Source organism: Lepisma saccharinum, chromosome 1 (genome assembly GCF_977018435.1).
Source record: "Lepisma saccharinum chromosome 1, izLepSacc3.1, whole genome shotgun sequence".
Lineage (NCBI taxonomy): Eukaryota > Metazoa > Arthropoda > Insecta > Zygentoma > Lepismatidae > Lepisma > Lepisma saccharinum.
The window spans coordinates 71,301,544-71,320,940 of NC_139229.1; the positions used below are offsets into that span (position 1 = coordinate 71,301,544).

A 19,397-nucleotide genomic window follows, 5' to 3' on the forward strand; every position below is an offset into this window, starting at 1 on the left:
GATCTTATCCTGCACAGGTATGTATTTTATATATTCATATACTTAATACAGTACTGAAGATGATACAATCCATGCATTCAGAATAAATATTCCACATGAATTTTTTAAAGCTAATTAAAAAATAAAAGAAATGTGGAAATTTCCAGCTGATGACAAAGAAACCAACAGTATTTTTTGCAATTTAGAGAGATTTCACACCAAAGTGACATGTGACATATGCCACTTGGAAATGAACCAATGAACAGCAACATTTCACTCATAGTGGATGCCATATTGACAAAATCCCTGCTACTTCTAAATAATGTCACACATGTTTCTAGTCAGTCTAAAAGAAAGTGAACATAAAGAGTTAATATATAATCATTCTTTCAAGCTTCCCACCATCAGGTCGATCATTGGTGCATGTTTCTCATATCATCCCTTCCATCAAGAAGTAAATTTAACTTGGCCTCGTATTGAACATAGGTGTCTCGCTCATGATGATTTGCTGCAAGGGCTAGACCATCCAATGTGTCATGTCTAAATGTCAAGTGATTGGCTTATTCCTACCTAATGTGTAGATTATACTTTCCTCAAACTTTTGATCTTACCAATTATTGACCAGGTTGAGAGATAATGAAAACAGTTTAAGAAATGTCATTACCTTTTTGAGAAGAGCTGGGCTCTTATACTGTCTCTGAGGAAGTTCGTAGTTTTGTGTATATCCTTTGCAAGTCTTTATAACATTTCACTTTCAACCTTTCTCAAGGGGCTCTTCACACCCATTTTTTAACTCAGGTATGGGTTCGATACCCGGTGGAGACCCATAGTATTTCGGATCCCACTAAACGGTAGTTTCAACCAAATTAGCCTTTCTGTGCATAAAGTAGACCTAAAAGAACATTTCAAACTCAAGTAAGGATATTAGATAAGAGGATTCTTCCTCACATACATTGAATGGCCCAATATGGTCATTATGCCTACAAGTCCCAAAATTTATTTCAAGCATCTTACTTCCAATTACACATATAAATTATATTGTTAGCATTAAACATATGGAATATAAAGTAAAAGACTATAAGAAATCCTTAAAGCCCTACATCAAATAATTTCCACTGTATTGAATATTATCATAATATTGTTAATGAAATTCCATTAGACAAACCATTGTGTCATACTGATAGGTTTTTTGGTCGGACACTCACTATGGTGACATGTTATACTTCACCAAGAATGAATTTACATGTTGAAATACTCCAGAAGAAGAGAACAGTTTCAGAGTAAGTACATTACTCTTAATGATTTAATACTCATACTGTGGAAATGTAAAACATTATATTCTATTGCTAATAACAAATGTAAGGGAAAATAAACAAACACGTTGTTATTCAGGTGTATATATATATATATATATATATATATTTATTGAATCACTAGTAATTAATATATTTTGCATAAGGTATGATAATCTCTTTGAGGTCCTACAGACTTTCACTGGAATAAAAGTTACTGAAATTATTAAAGCATCATTAACACACTCAACAAACATTTCCATAGTAGGTTCACATATGTACAGTCTCAAACAGAAAAATATGTGCATTTTATTTCCTTTAATCAAACTTTTCAAATATTTTACAAGACTGTTTAGCTGAAAATCATATCTTTTTCATCCATCCTGCTTGGAATATTTAGTGAAACATTAAATACATTTGTTTCTAACATCCTCAAGCAATGTATCGTGTTGTTAGGTGTTATGCACTTTAAGCAAAATTTATCTCTAAAGCATATATTTTTTTAATGCAGAAAAGGGAAAATACAATTTCTTATGCATGAGCCACATAACTGATGACAATGTTATTCCATAACAAATGCAATATACTTACTTGGTTCTACATCTGGGTATGCATCATGCACTAACTTATTTCTATTAGAATCATAAAAATTTTCTCTGAAAAATTGTCTCCACAAACTCTGTAACTTTTGTATGTTTTGTGCCTCAAATCCTTTCGCCATATTTTCTCCAACTATATCTCAGCTCTACGAGAAAAATAAAAGACGAAAAATTATTTTAGAAACATATAACTATGCAAGACAAAGCATTCTGCATTTTATGTCACTCAAAAAAGATAAATTCCAAGATGCAAGAGTTGTTAGTGAGCTAAGGTCAAAGCGTGTCAACACAAAGAAAAGTTACTGAAAATGAATATGCATTAGATCACTATCTGCATATGTTGAATAAAGTAGTGTCAAATGTATAAGGGTCCATTCTATGATAGCTCCTTTAACAATTGCGCAAAATCTTATGAGCTTGTCACCATTCAATTGATTTATTTTTACTCAATTTTCACATTATTTCTCATCGTAACTACTTCTTATGGCACCATACAGTGTGTGGTAATGCAAATAAAAAAATATTATAGATATTGCACTAAACTTCCTAACATATGAAGCAAAGTTTTACTACATTATCTTTTAGAAAGAGTCCCTGAAGCTTACTGCCTAACCTACAACTGGCTAACAATGCAATTTTTGTCATTAAATGGATCATGGAATCTATTCCCGGGAGTGCTTTCAAGAAAAATGTTATGACACAACATATTTCTGAAGAAGATACCAGGACAGGAAATATGTCAACAAATCAAAATCACCCATACCATCTAGTAGATCAAAGCCCATGACCAACAACAAGAGCTATTACAGCAATAATATTAACTACAGGTATAATTAGATGATCCCATCAACAAAATATATTATTATTAATAATAGGAGTAACATCCATAATTCTGTAGGATTGGATTAAAGCACATAGATTAAAATGCGATTTGAAACACAAAATCTTCCTCCCGTGGCACCAGTGAGAAAGGATTTTTCTTTACAGTAATACATGTGTAAATGTTCGTAAAATATTTTGCATATATTGCACATGTAGGTTAGTTACACTCATTTCGTTTCCAAAACTAGTGATTACTTATGATTTGGTTCAATGTATGCTTTCGTAGTTAGGTTAGGCAGGCCAGGTTTGGTTCTCTTAGCATTATAAATAAATTACCTAAATTCATTTTACTAAGGTTCCGATTTACTTCTACATTAATTCCCACTAGTCTACAATACTTACAGTCCCTTGTCAATGGAAAATACATTGTCCTTGGGAAGCGTGCAAGCTTGCGTAAGGTAATTTTTAAGTTGTTTTTTCAACATAAATATATTTTTTTAAAAAAAATCCAAAGAGTGCTAATTACTTTAAGAAAGGTTCAAATTTCGTGTGACAATGATTTCTAAAATTCTACGATAATTAGTCTTCCTGCTAAGAGATTTTTAAAAAAATCATAGAACGATAGGAACCGTTACCTTAGGTTTCATTGCTTTAATATTTACACGCTTTTTTCATCTCCTGTACATGTTGACAAAGTTTTAAATGCTAGAAGAAATAAACTTCATGCAGAAGCGAATAGGAGCGCGATAACTTGCAACTTTCTGCATTATAACATGCACAAATGAGCTTTTCCGAACTTCAAACAAACTTCAAGTCATTCCTACTATTCTCGTTGGCTTCCTATCCTCCTGTGTAACTTATAAATAACATTAAGTTACAAAATCGAACCTTCAATCTTTCAGACTTTTTTTTAACACATGTCCTTTTACTTAAATGAAGCAAAATACAGAATACGAAGACATGCTAGGAATTATTCTCCGTGGAAACTAACTTTATGGAAATTATTTTTACATAAAGAGCGAACAGAATTCATAAATAACTAACCTTTCAGGATATGACAGAACACGAACACAGCTCTGGATTCCTCTTCTGACAGTTTTTACAATAAAAATCTGCACAATAAGCCATTGTTTTTATTTTTTGTTCTTCTACATCCTTATTAAAATAGTTAGTGTACGTCCATGACAGATCATATGGAACGATGTTACGTCATGTAGAACTAGTGACTTTAAAAATACGATTTTTCTTATACATGTTTAAGAAGGGAAAGGCATTTAATAAAATACAAAATCACGTACAAGTGATAATCATTGATTAATAGATACATAAACTAAATTTTTAATGAGAAAATTAGGATTTAGCATCGATGGTAGTGCCGACTGGTAGCTGCTTAATTCATGCACGAACAAATTAATTCCGAAATTAACCTTATTCGGATTTTTGCACCAGTGCGGGAGGCCTGGTTTCATACCCGAGGTTTTACTCTCCAACCCCCGTTGATTACATAATTTTCATATCATTATAAAGTTACTTTCATTTGAGTTTTTTATAAATACATTAATCATTATACAATTTAAAAGTTGAGTTATTATACATTTCTTTGTTTTATCTTGCTTCACTGAAAAAGAATTGTAATTTATAAATTAGTTATCAGTTGATTGCATCAGGTTACATACAGGTTAATCGCTTCTTTCATCTAAGCGCTGATTGGCGGAACAATAAATGCATAATACAACAACGTAACATTTTTCAACATCTTACTTAAAAATAAATTATAACACTATTAAGCCTTGTTTCCATGATATGAAAAACTCGATATGCTGACCAAGGCAGAAATTTATTTTATTATAAAACATAAACTAAAAATAAAACCGTAACAACATGAAGGAACTGAATGTCTGTGGAAGAACAGAGGCATTATAGAATGAGATTTGATACAGTGAAATATGTAATGAAAATTGCTGTGATAGCATAGATATAAATGTTCTACTAACTGATATAATCATCACTATCAACATGTTTGGCTGGTGCAAGGAAATTGTGTTCAACAAAATAGACGTCGTACGCAAGAATAGCGGTGTTGAAGTTCAGAAGATTCAACAAATGCCTACCTGCTGCTTTCAACGTTCATTTGATTGGTTATCACGTACAGTGGGATGCATACGTATCAACAAGCAAAATGTCCACGACCATGTTCGTGCATTTTGTTTTACCAAATGAGAGCTTCAAGAACTAAAACAAAACGCTAAACAAACTGCTGATACCCTCTGTATCAGCATCACAAGACACTTAGAATGCAAGAGAAAAATTAATGAAAATAGTCATGGGCAATTTGCCGAGAAATACTTGTGCATCTTACTGTATCGCGGGACCATACCCCACACTGCTCCAGAACGTAGTTCAAATGGTGCAGACAACAAATACACCACCCAAATCAACGAAATAGACGACTCGGTGTTGTACTCGGTAACCAATTACCTAAACGCATGGCCATGAAAATAGGCGGCTGGGGAGAATTGTGCTGGTGCCACATGGGGAAAGCGAGAGCGGGACAAAAGTCGCTGATTCCCGCGCACTGTGTGGCAAAGTCAACCGGGCTGCGTTGCCTAGTTCGAGCGTCAGACCGACCTCTCTCCGGGGCAGTTTTATGTCATCCCTGAGCCTTTGAACAATACCGTCAATTTGGGACTACCCGATGGGTCAGTGGTAGCGTCGTCGCCTTGTGATCAAGAGTTCCCGGGTTTGATATCCGGTGAAGGCACATAGTGGTTCGGATCCCACTTTAAACTGTCCAGTCACGATTAGCCTTAATGTGCATAAAGTGGACATAAAACACCAACTCAATCACTACTGTTAGTTTAACTCTACAACGAGATCTTTCATTCTCTTGATTCTCTGAACACACGGGGTTTTGCTCCGATTTGGCAACAGCGCGAACTTCCGCAACCGCCTAATTTCATGACCGTGCGTTTAGGTATAGACACGTGAGTGCAAAGTGAGCCAAAAAAACACAGCTGATGACTTACATGATTCGTCTAAAGTCATAATCACTTGAACTAGACAAACGTGAAAATATCGAAAACTTTCATCGTCTCAATGAAATCCAAACAATTGACCTACAAATTTCAGTTGATCTAGTGCTTTGAGGTGGAAAAGTGTTACAAACTAATGAACAGAAAAGTTCAATTCCATGAACAGTTAAACGTTTGGCGTTACCAACCTTAAAGCTGTTATTTCTCCTCTTAGAACTTAATTTGGTCGAAAGACATCTGGTGACCTCTCATTTAATATAAGAAAAAGAAAAAAAACACGCGATGAAGAACAGCTTAATAACTGACTAACATTCGCCTCATTTCGAAAGACCCACATCTGCCTTGTACTAATGAAACGCAGCATTTTTATTGGCTTCTTGCCCTTCGCCTTGTACAAAAGCATAGATCCTTCTGCAAGGAATGGGCGGAAGTTGCAAAAGAAATGGATTAACGACGAGAACACGCATCGAGGTAAATTATTCGGAAAGTAAGCTTTTGTAAAAACCTTCGGAAGACAGGCAAGATAATAGAGGTTGGGGAAATTAGGTAAGGTAGCATGCATGAAATTTGTGCATCCCTTTCTTGTTAGCATTATGTTCTGGCCAACTTTTTCTTTTTACCCATTAACATGTGTTATATATAGCCTCATATAATTGTTATGAGGAAATATGTGATTGTAGAGTGAAGTGAGTTGTATAACGTATGGTGAAACAAATTTGCACAAAGTTTGCAACCCTGCGGAACTGGCAATATTGAACACTGACACACCATTTGAGCTGTGTTGGATTATACGTCCACCAGTTATGTAGTGTGAAGAGCAAGAGAAGGTTGGTGTAAAAACAAGTCAGTATGGAGCTGAAAGAAGATGACCGTCGGAAAATGATCGTGCAATATTGGACACAGAATCGTGATGTTCGAAAGTCCGAGCTTGTTAAACATTTTGAATGTGTAGGATTTTCCCGTCGTACGGTTTATAATATTGTGTCACAATTGGAGAAGGAAATCAATGTGGAAAGAAAGCCGGGCAGTGGACGGAAGTCGAAGTTAAATGAACCCAGAGTGTTGCAACAACTGCGACGTGTTACTGCAGGTAGGGTGGCAAAATCCTACCGTGAGCTTGGTAGGAAGTTTCAGTGTGATAAAAACACAGTGAAGAAAGCATTACAGAAGATGGGGATACGGAAATATAAACGAAAAACTATGCCAAAAGTGACGGAGCAACAAGTTGTTGTCCAGAAACAGCGTTTACGAACCCTTGTGACAAAAACGTTCACTGCAACAAATGACGTGATTTGTATCATGGACGATGAGACTTATTTCACCCTAGATGGCAATGAGTGGCAGCCGAAAACCTACTATGATCCTGGAACTGCTGCCGTGCCCGATCCAGTGCGTTTTGCTGCCAAAACCAAATTCCCACAGAAGGTGTTGCTATGGCTTGCCATGAGTGAGAAAGGACTGTCGAAAACCAAGTTTTTCAAGGCCGGCCTCGCACTTAACGCCGACCGGTATGTAAAGTTCTGTTTGCCTAAAGTGAAGCAGTTTATCAATGAATACCATCGTGGGGACAATGTTGTTTTTTGGCCAGATTTAGCCAGCTGCCATTACGCTGCACAAAGTCTTGCGGCCATGGAGCACTTAGGTATCCCTTACATATCCAAAGAACAGAATCCCCCTAATGTTCCCCAACTGCGGCCCATTGAAGATTTCTGGGTAAATTTAAAGCGGATGGTGTATGCCAATAATTATCAACCACGAACCGTTGCAACCCTCATCCAACGGATCCGCAGATGCTTGCGCGATGTTGATCCATCAACATTTGCTCCATCTATGCAGAAAGTGCCCCAAAATTGTCGCAAGGCGAGCAGACTCGGTGTGAATGTGTTTTGTTTGTTCATTGATGTTCAGATACCACCCTTGTATACCAACCAGCACACGAAATACATCTGTGCGTTTTTGCCCTTGACCACAGCGTTTTCTTTTTGTGCACATTTTTTTCACCATACGTTAGCAAGGAAAATACTTTTGCAATGTTGCGTTCAGTTGCGACAGTCTACGTTTATTGATATCACGGCGGCATGGTAACCAGAAGGTGAATGGGACTGTACGTAAGCTGCCAATAGTCACAGTGTGGTAGCATGGTTCAAGTAAGCTGAGAATGTACGAAGGTAACACGAGATTGCTAGGTCGCGATATTGTTGCGTTTTCATGTTTCATCGATGACATGAACAATATACTCGGAACTATTTTTCAATTTTGCACGGTTTGTTTTCGACAAATTTTACCGAGAACTGAGAGAGAGAGAGAGAGAGACAGGAAAATACTGTGTAGAGAAATGAAAACATATAGGATAGAGGAAGGGAGACGGATAGGTTAGGGAAAGGGACGTATCAGTCAGTCAACATCCACAGCTACGCTAGTGAAGATAGCCGCTGAGCACTTTGGCGCTAAGTGTCGGAGCACAGAAGATTACCTGCAGTGGTGCCAACCTTATTTTTATATTACCAAGCTTGGAAATATTTTATTAGAAATTTTCGTTGCTTTTCTTCCACCTTTGGCGACGATGAGGATAAATAATGATTACATGAAAGTGATGATGATGCATTCAAAAGGAATTGCTCTGTAATGTTATTACAATAGCACTCAGTGGCGACGAGAAGGGGGATGGGCAGTTGCCCACATTTTGCCAACCGCACTATGCCCTCTTAATGCCAAGCTGTGTCTACCAAGAAAAAGTAAACTCTCCTTGCCCCACTCCCCCAGTTTTGGCACCGAATCGCCTCTACTAATAGCACTGCATAGGAAAAAGTATGTACTTTGCAGGAGATAATATATATTATGATACTCGCGCGCTTTCGACGTGGCCACGTCTCGTGCTCTCGCAGACGTGGTTCGCTTATTTGAAAAGTTTTGAATGTAGCGTTATGTATGTACGGGCTCTAATATGGTACAAATATTCAAAATATTTTTGTCTATTTTCCTACTAATAAACTGGGTAAGCAAAAACTGTTTCAAGATAGATAGTTAGATGTTTTATGTCAACTAATTCAATGGCGACACTAACTTCGAAAAGCAATATTTACGTCTTTTGTCATTTTCACATTTTTAAACTTAATTGAAATATAATTGTTTTCCATTATTCCCCTCATTTTCCTACCTTACCTCTGAAATAAATTCTGACGGTCGTATTTTGAAATACGAAAAGTCTAGTACAATTCAATTACCGCTGATTCTGGGTGAAAATGAACTTTCTTTAAGTTCCCAGGCAACGTCCGTTTCCATGGACAACAACAAACATGGCAAGCTCTAAACAATTCTTTTGTTATACTTCTAAACATTTAGTTAAAAGAAGCACGATGTAGATATTTTCGCATTGAGTATACCAATTCATGATTGTATGTGGACTGAATCTTCTTTTTATGTAGATGTCACAGTTGTTTGAATTACCTTTTCTAACCAGAAGTTGATTCATCTCTGTGTTGTTCTTTTGGGACAATTTCATGGGGGATCGTAATCGGGAATTTTTCGCCTCCGGGGCTTCCTTCATGGAGAACATTTATGCCAGTGAGTGGTGGGATTGGGGCTATATTAGTGTGGTTGGAAAACAAGGAAAAAAGGAAGAATATTTCACTTCCGGCGGAGAACGTGCCCTTTGGTGGGCGGATACTGCATTCATTCCCAAGCCTAAAACGCCCCAGACCCCAAGTTTTTAAGCCCTCGTTTGTCTGTAATGGCGTCTTCAAAACGGTCATGACGAAGATTCTAAACCTGAAACCTGTTAGTTTATTGCAGTTATTTATCATTCATGACATCTTATTTTCACCTAGTTTGCAGTTTATAACTGTATTATGATAATAAGAAATTAAAAAGACCCACTTTATCAAATAATATTAGATATGGCGGCCAATATGGCCGCGAAAAGTCTAAATATAACCCTTTCAGCTATTAGATCATGTTTTGGATCAAAACTTATGTTTTGGATGTGCCATAACTCAACAGTAGCATCCAAAATAGTGTCAGACTAAGCCCATGAAATAATAATAAGTTCAATTTTTGACAATCTGTATGTGTGCAGGGTGTTTCAAAACACTTGACACCGTAGGACAACTGCGTTATTAGTGCAGATGGCGAAAAATGGAAGGAGGGGAAAGTTGTTGAAAATATGAGGTGTTCAATATAATGTGTTTGAATTTTCAACATAACAAACACCGTTCAGGCTGTTCGCTGGTACGAGTCTCAATGAGAACTGACATTGCCTTGTTGCCTCATGCTTCGTCCTTAAGGGGGCATTTGCATTATCGCAACACCGTACTATACTCGGTAAATTGAGAATGATGACGCAAAATAGCGATATGGACAAAGGATAAAAGGTCGAAACGAAAGGGATCTTAATTTTTCTCTTCTAATCAGGGTAGATCACCACTAAAACATATTTGCGCTCAGACAACATCTTCCTGTGGCGCAAACCGGAAATACCAACAATAATGACGATTAAGAGGGTAACGGTTCACGCAGACTTCGCCTTCGGTGCCCTAGGTTCGCCGTATCGAGTAAGTTGTGTGTCTCAATGAATAAGGAAAGACATCTGGTATCGTTCATTAAAAGGAAGCGAGCAGTGGAGTGGACCAAAACCAGCAGGAAAAAAATTCTAAAAGTGTAATGATTCCTGTGTTATGGGTTGCAATCTTCCGTCATCACGCTGCTTCTACTCCGGAAGTCTCTAGCACACACCCAAAGAGCCAGTGGCACGCACGGAGGTCGTCGATATCCATATCCAATCTTTACTCCCATTTTTTAGATACTCTGGACAACTGGGGACCTTAACCTCTGCTGGTTAATCTCTTCGTTCTTCTCCCATTCACATGATTTGCCCATCTAAGATCTTTTTATTTCCTTTTGGTATGCATTCGCAGAGCCAAGAAATGTGTTTTTGCAAACCAAACAATTTAACTTCAAAATATTATTTTGATAACCGACAATGTAACATCGTCATCTGAAAGAGAGATGCCAGGAAATTTACTGCGTCTGTATGTTCAATTACTATAGTTATTATGCCAAATGCAAATTTCTAAATTTAGTTTTTGGCCTAAATAAGTTTGTAGGATTTCATTTTTAAGAATGTTGTAGTATTACGGCTTCAGAAGAATCCGTATATATGTACATTGATGTCGTTTTGCTTGCTTACAAATTGTGGTTGTTTAGTTTGTTTTTATCAAGTTGATTCAATTTAGTATCACAAACAGATAACAGCTGACATTCAGTACATAAGTCTTCCACAACTTGTTAATATAAAGGGTTTGAAGACTGTAAAGAATGCCCCAGATAAAGATAGACATTGAAAATGTTGTAGCATGAATTTTAAAACGCTTTCTGTTTCTTGCAGCTGAGCTGGTTTAAAACTGCATCTGATTCGAGTTCTTGTCGGGCGAACTGAATGGTGAGTACACAATTTAGGCTCCTCATCTGGCTCCCAGCATGTCCAGGGTCGCTGGTTGTGGTCACGTGCTTTGTAGGCAAGGTATCGCTTGCGCCTTCCAAGTACTGCTTTTTCCAGGTTGAACCAGGAAATTATCACTTCGAGAACACCAGCGGCGTGTGCTATAAATCATAGCAAGAGTGGGGAGTGGGTTTTTTCAGGTTTCTTTTTCATTTTCCGAACGTGCTTTCCTATTTGCTAGCTCTTGCATCTAAGATGAATGTTTGGGATCTTGTTTGTCTCTGTCAGTTGCTGTTACGCAAGAAAGCATTTGAGACCTTTTTTTCGTTACGATTATGATTTTGTGGCAGTCCTCTAGAGAGCTAGGTAGAGTTGAACGAATATTGTACTTTTCGTATAGATGTTTTGCAAAACCATATGCGCCGGACGCCGTGGTTGAGTGGTTAGCACATTGCGCTGCGACGCCAAGGGTCCCGGGTTCGAATCCCGCTCTGTCATGGTTGTTTGTAAATGTCCATTCATCAATCTCATCACCATCTTCGCAAATTAGCCAAGAGGCACAAAACGCGAAGTAAAATAAAACAAATCAATCAATCAATCAAAACCATGTGCAGATGCAAGGGCGCCCGCAGAATTTGTTCTCCGGGGGGGGGGGGGCAGTCGTACAAACTATTGTTATTATTATTATTTATTACTGTATTGCTATTATTTTTGTCGTTATTATTATTATTGTTATCATTACTACTAATTCTTATGCTTTTTTAAAAAAATACATACATTTGAAATTTCCATATTCTGTATATCTGTATACAATTTTGCATAACTGTATACTTAACATTAATTCATGTCGGACAAGAAGCTGTGTTTTATAGTTAGATGATCAGTGTAAAATAGACTGTAAGCTTAAATGAAACCCTGCTTCAAACAATAACCATAATAGTAACTTAATTCCTGTAAGTCACAGAAAACAATATTTTTTAAAAAAATAAATTATTGCTACAATTTCACCATTGGAATTGCATTAAGTCAATTTCAGGGGGGGGGGGGGCTTGTGCAGATGAAAATTTTGATAAACCACTTTTGAGAGCTGTTTAAAGATAGAACAATTCTGTTGAGAACAATGGACCAATACCTGTTTCATAATATATCTGCAATTGCTCAGCTTTTGCTATCAATTTGTCATGCGTTGGATTGAGTATGCGGTGGTAATTAGGTAAGCAAATCAGATTTGAGCGCTCCCTAATTTCGTTCTATCCTCGGGTTTCTCATCCCTTGCTCCACCGTATTGGACTTTTAGTAAGACCCGTAGAATTGAATCTCAACTCCTAGTTCCACACACCACGGGGCTAGGAAGAAAACTTCCGGTTAGAAAGAAATTAATTTTTACGGTAAACGCACGGTTATGAAAATAGCTGGCTGGGACGAATTGCGCTGGTGCCACATATGGGAAAACCAAAGCGAAAGCGGGACAGAAGTCGCTCGGTCCAGCGCACCTTATTGCAACGTCAACCGGGTGCGTTGCCTAGTTCGAGCGTCAGACCGACCTCTCTCAGGGACACTTTTGTGTCATCCCTGACCTTTCGAGCAAATACTGTCAGTGTGTATTACAGGGATTACAAAAACCAACTCTACAACGAGATCTTTCATTCTCATAAACCTCCGAACACACGAGTTGTGCTCCGACGTGGCAACAGCGCGAACTTCTGCCACCCGCCTAATTTCATGGTCGTGCGTTAAGTACTGCATCTTAAGCAACTTAAAATGAACCAAAATTCCTTTCACTGTACAAAATTTCGGTGGTCTTTCTTCTCTGTTCTGCTGTGTTGGACAAATTACGTTTCTTGTTTTACATATATATAATATACAGTATGAAAGGGAACAACAAGAGCCCCCTAAATGCTTGCTCATCCTAGCACAACCTCCCCCCCCCCCCCCACACACACACACCGAGGTTTTGCGGCTTATAGACCCACACTGGATTTGTCTGTATCAGAGCTCTGAATCCCTGGATTAGAATCCCTAATCCCGAAATCCCTGGATTATTCAATGTACTCGGGATCTCATTCCCTAAGGGCTAACTTGTTAGCATTCTCTAAAACTTCCAGGTGTGGACCAAGAGATGATTACGTCTGTGATGATAACTTATTTATGACGAATGCGTAACGGTACCTTAGCAAAGTTGTTGTTAACGTCTGTTCCACATTTCCCGACCTCTTGTTTCACACGATATGGCCGAATGGACGAAAAGAAGGACAGGACCAATCTATCACTCTCTGTTCTCGCCTGCCGGACAATGAACGGCTTCGATTTGCGGATCATAAAGTAAACCGCAGCCTATGCGTGGAGGAGAGAGCCTACCGAACGCACTCACGCAACGTACGAGTGCCTTTTCTTCCTAATCCAGAGTTGCCAACTCGGGTTATGAGAATAGAGTCAAAACAAATAAAACAGCTGGAGTGAGGCACATATCTAGAAATATATTTCGGGGGGCGAGTCCGAATCAAGTGCTTCGCAAATAATAGAATAATAACAATAAGATGATGATAATAATAATAATAATAATAATACATATGTTTAAATTAATACGTTAATGTAATTTATAGATGTATTCATAATATGTGTCCTCCTTCGTGGCATGGGTTCAGTTTCTGGGGTTTCGGCCTATGTATAGGTCCGGTGGCAACCCACCATCGTGAGAAAATTGGGGATCTACGAGTGAGTAGCGTAACCCGGTCTGGAAATCTCCTATAATGGCTGAGGGTTCGAAACGCTGACCCCCACGTCACCCCATTACCGGTTGAAGATCTCCACACCTCTAGGTAGGATTGTGGGAGGGAGACGGGCAGTCCGGAGATAGGCTAAGGCCCTTCCAGAGCTGTAGAGCCACGGGCTAATTCCATGTCATTCATAATGGCTAATTCCATGTCAAATCAACCAAGGAAAAGTAAATTTTGGAATTTGATGTCATGGATTTGACTAATTTTTGGTATACACGTTTCTTAACATCTTAATAATACAATTTTTTACCTTTTTTTATTTTTCTTGTTTCCGGTTTTTGAGTTATTGAATTTTGAAAATTGACAAAATTGCCCAAAAACCGCTCACTGCTGAAACTTTAAATACAATTTGCAACAGACCTGTTTCAACTACAGGGCTCGACATGGTATCATTTTAAAGCTTAGGAAGAGGGCTTTAATTTGATATACAACATGCTTGGTTTTTTGCGAAAAACAAATTTTGAAAGTTTTTCAAAATTTTATTTTAAAATTTCCAAAAAACGAAATTTTCAAAAATTTTGCACTTATTGGTACACATCTACTGAAGCTTCAGTCAAAATTTCAAGGTGGTATCTGTTTGGTATCATATGAAAAGTGAATTCCTTTAAAGACCATGCGATGATTAAAGTTAACATATTTTACATACCTAACCACATTATAAATACAGAATCATACATACCAACATCATCACTCCAGCTATCATTAGTTTAACATTTTGATGAGTGGTACAAACACATGCAGTGTGGGTACCACTGGCTCCTGCTATTATGCATCTCTTTGGTCTTAATTCTACAAATTTTGAAAACCCAATTTTAAGTAGCGGGTATTTAGATTTAAAAAGTCTGAATATTTCTCTCAGATTTCCCAGGATCAATCTTTTTTAATGTGGATACGTTTACCATATGTGTCCCTCACAGAAACAGTCTTTCTTGCCAGACATTTGCCTACAAACTTCATCACTGCAGTAAAAATATTTAACTAATGAGGCTGTTTCTTCTGGTAAAGTTTTTCCAGGTCTGGGGTCAGGTGAGGACAAAATTCCCTTCTCTTCGACGAGTTTTTTTGCTTTCCTTGCTATGTAATTGCTAACTTCAAACTCCTTTTCAATTTTTCCACATGACCAACTTTTGGGCAAAATAGACAAAATCATGAACCCTTCACTTTTATTTGCAGTTTTAAATCTCTCCAATTGCTCAATGATTTCTGACTCTGAATTGCTACAGTGTATATAGATAAGATTTTCTTTATCTTTTCTCTGCGATACCTTTTCGAACTCTTCAGTTTCTTCTTACTCACTGGAGACTCACCAAGAGAGATCAAAGAGGCATTCAAGTAGCTGAACCCTGTTTCAACATCCAATCTTAGTTACTTCAACTAGGACCAGCATTATCATCTTAAAGAGTTCATCTTCGTATCGATAATGTCGATGAGTGGCTTATACCAGAGTTATCGAAGACACTTCGAGATAAACTGAGGGATTGCAGGAAGCATATTCGTTGCAGTTATTTCAAATTTGTTGTTGATTTCGTTTAATTTGCGTTGCTTTCAGTCGCTTTGGCGAATCGCGACGATGGATGATGTCATGTGGACGACACAACACAAACTCCCACAGAGTATTGTACAGACTGTTGGTCCAGGCACCAGAGCCTCGTTAACCTTCAAAAATGCTTCCAGAGTTTATCACACATGCACCTTGCTCACTCGATATCAGTACAGCTGGAATACAGCGTGGGGATGTCAAACAAGTGTTGCCAGATCAATTAAATATTCGGTTCGAAGTGCCATTTCACATAACTGAGAATTCCAACCGTGCAATAATTCATATCTCTTTCCCACCAGAAATTGGCATGGGGAAAAAAATTCTGATTCCGTAGCAGAGACTTCAAATAAATTTGGAGTTGGGGAAAGATTTACAAAAACAAGAAGGCTGGCCTCAGAGGCTAAGACCCTTGAATAATTAACTCGTGATCTCGCCACCGAATGTTACTGGTTCGAGTCCTGGCACAGGCATGTGTGTACCTTTGATTTGATTTTTTATTTGATTTGATTTGCTTTATTTTTCTTCGCTTTTTGTGCCACTTTTGGCTAATTTGTGAAGATGGGAATGAGGGAAGATATGATGAAATTGATGAGTGGACACTCGGAAACATCCATGCCCAGGCTAGGATTCGAACCCGGGACCCCTAGCGTCGTAGCGCGATACGGTGTACCCTTCATCACTTTCACCTAATCATCTTTCATTCTCATCATCGGGAGTAGCCAAAACTGGCAGAAAGGTGACGATAAATCGAAATAGAAGTGTGTATATACTATAATGCAGAGAGAATCGGTGAAAATATTTCTTACAGTTTCATGAAGCGATCAAAGTAAAGGTTGCTCGACTGTGGTAACATTCTGTATTACATTTCCACGCAACTGTTAAAAACGGGTAAAAATGAAACTCCCTAATGTGATTGCGTATACAGGCGTGTGAATGCTCCTAGAGTGCTGTCCTACGCAGTAGCTCAGTTTTGACACCACCCCGTCAGACGATGTTTAAAATATCGCGCATGTGATCTATCGCATCGAGCGTGTTCGCAGCTGTGATGTAGAGCAAGCACACACACACACCCCTCCTCCTATAGTCATACTTTCAGGGTTGTCAACTACTCGAACGAAGAATAGTTCTGTAACCATGTCAAACGTTCTGTCCAAATTTAAACAGACTAGGGACAGAAGCTGATCAAGAGTGAATCTACAGTTCCAGCGAGATTGCAACAACTGTGATGCCGGCCTAAGTGGCGCGCATCCCGGGTGAGAATCCCGGCCTGGGCATCAACACTCGTCCTCATCTTCTAAATTAGCCAAAAGTGGAAAGAAAAGTGAAGTATAATAAACCAAATCAATTCATCATTCTCTCTTCCCGAAAGAAGTAACTTTTTACAATACAAATGTTACGAACTACATAGGTAGGTTCATTATATACCATTTTAATATTATCTCCTGCAAGGTACACACTTTGCTCCATTCACAATTAGTAGCGGCGATTGGGTGCATAGGCGCCAACTTAGGGGGAAGGGGGGCAAGGCACAGTCTGTCCCCCAAAATTCACGTAGAAGGACACATTGTATGTATATTTACATATATAAAGTACTGTTTATGCCGATCTTGCCCCCCCCCCCGAAATTTATCTTAAGTTGGCGCCTCTGATTGGGTGTCAAAACGGAGGGGGGGGGAGACAAGACTTTTTCTTGGTAGCGAAGGCTTAGCATTAAGATGCCATAGTGTGCGGAGCAAAAAGGGGCAACTGCCTCCCACGCCCCTTAATAGTCGCCACTGAGTGCTATCAATTCCTTTGTGAATGCATCATCATCACTTTCATGTAATTATTATGTATCTTCATCCTTATCGTCGCCAACGATGGAAGAAAAGCGACGAAAAATTCTCATAAAATATTTCTAAAATTGGTAATTTAAATGTGAGGTTGGCGCCACTGCAGCTAATCTTTTTGCTCTGACACTTAGCGCCAAAGTGCTCGGCGGCTGTCTTCACCAGCGCAGCCGTGGATGCTGACTGACTGATACGTCACTGGGCGCCCTTGAACTACAATCGGCGTCTCCTAACCTCCTTACGGAAACGGGTTCATCGTTCTTCTCCTTATGTCGTCTTCTAACCGCGGCGACAATTTCATTCAGAGTCCTGCAGATAAATTCTGCTTTAATATAGATCGGTATTTAGGTTAGTGCAGTGATCAGCGCTCATTCAGCTACGCATCTGTTCTTATTCTGGATTTATTTTTGGTGCTCTTTGCAAGTCACGCTGTCGTTACCTTTACCAGTTAGGGTACAGGGTGTGCTGAAAGAAACCTGACCGAACTTACTAGAATCGAATAAACTATAACTTGCTGTTTACTAGTTTCGTTCAAAATTTTCACCATCACTTCACTTAGTCGATCCTCTTCTACCTTGCGGTGTTGAGGTTTCCCAGAGGGTCTTCCATCGGATTCTGTCTCGGGCCAGCTCCTTTGCTCTCGTCCACTCTCCTCCTCTAGCCTGTACAGCTGCCTTCACATCTTCTTCCCATGTTCTTCTGGGTTTCCCGCGTGGTCTTGCTCCTTGCATCTTTGCATTCAAGGCTTGTTTAGCTATTCTGGAGTCTTCCATTCTTTGTATGTGCCCAAACCATCGTAACTGGTTCTGTTCGATTCTCTCAAGCACTGGTAATACGCCCAGGCTAGCTCTAATGGTCTGATTCCTAATTTTGTCTCTTCTTGTTTTCCCTTCTATTTTGCGGAGAAATCTCATTTCTGAAGCCTGTATTTTACTCCTATGTTTATTTGTCAATGTCCAGGTTTCACTACCATAAAGTAATGTAGGTAAATATATCACTTTATACACACGGATTTTCGTATTTTTGGTCACTAATGGATTATTTAGGAAATTTCTCTTTAGCGCATTAAAGAGTCTCCCTGAGGCTTGGGATCGAGCTATAATTTCACCATCTATTCTACCATCTTGCTGCACTATAACCCCGAGGTATTTAAAATCTGTAGTCTGTTCTAATGTCGTTCCATTATTCAAAGCAATCTGATGTATATGTGGCTGTCGTGCCATCATCATGGTCTGAGTCTTTTTATCATTTATCTTCATACCCCTCTTTTTTAACTCTTTTTCCCAGATTCTCACGTTCTTTTGTAAATTACTTTCGGAATCTCCCAATATTAGTATGTCATCGGCGAAGGCACAATGGTTTATATATATTGGTTTTAAAAACCTATACCCCAGCTTGAATTTCTGTACCTTCCCATTGCATGATTTAATAACATCATCCATTAAGGTGATAAAGAGGAGTGGGCTAAGGATACATCCTTGTTGAAGTCCTACTATAGTCTCAAATTCTTGAGACTCTGCATTGCAGGTGCGGACATAGTTTTTACATTTCTTTATACAGACTCTGCGTTGCTGTAATTAATTGATTGCTAACATTTCTTTGATTTAGTATTTTCCATATTTCATCCCACGGAATGGTGTCGAAGGCTTTCTCTAGATCTATGAAAGCCATATGTGCCTCTTTTCCATATCTCATCAGTTTTTCACTGATCTGTCTGATGGTAAATATGAGGTCTTGTGTGCTTCTTCCTGGTCGGAATCCGCACTGTGCCTCGTCTAGCTGTGGCTCTACCACTTTCCTTATTCTATCTTCTAGTATCCTCGCATATACTTTCCCCGGCACACTCAATAGCGATATCCCACGATGGTTTTTGCAGTCTCTATTATCTCCTTTTTTAAATATTGGCACAATGACACTACATTCCCATTTTCACCATGCGTTACCTAAATAGAAGTAGTCATTGTACTTCCAGTAATATAAGTGGTTAAAATTCCAAGAATAGGAGAAACGGCATACTGTATTCCGTTTCTCTCCCCTATACCTCTCCCTCTCTCCCTTTTCTGTAGTCCTCCGACTCCCTTTCTCTACCC

General features: G+C 38.6%; 1 protein-coding gene across 2 annotated transcripts in view; it reads left to right on the top strand.

Moving 5' to 3' along the window:
• Nucleotides 1-19,397, top strand: part of LOC145996395 (uncharacterized) — a 243,414-nt gene that overhangs the window by 106,500 nt on the left and 117,517 nt on the right. For both annotated transcript variants that reach the window (XM_083132846.1, XM_083132854.1), the window contains one exon: nt 11,108-11,161. The gene's annotated coding sequence lies outside the window, so the exon portion shown is untranslated. The remainder of the gene's footprint in view (nt 1-11,107; nt 11,162-19,397) is intronic.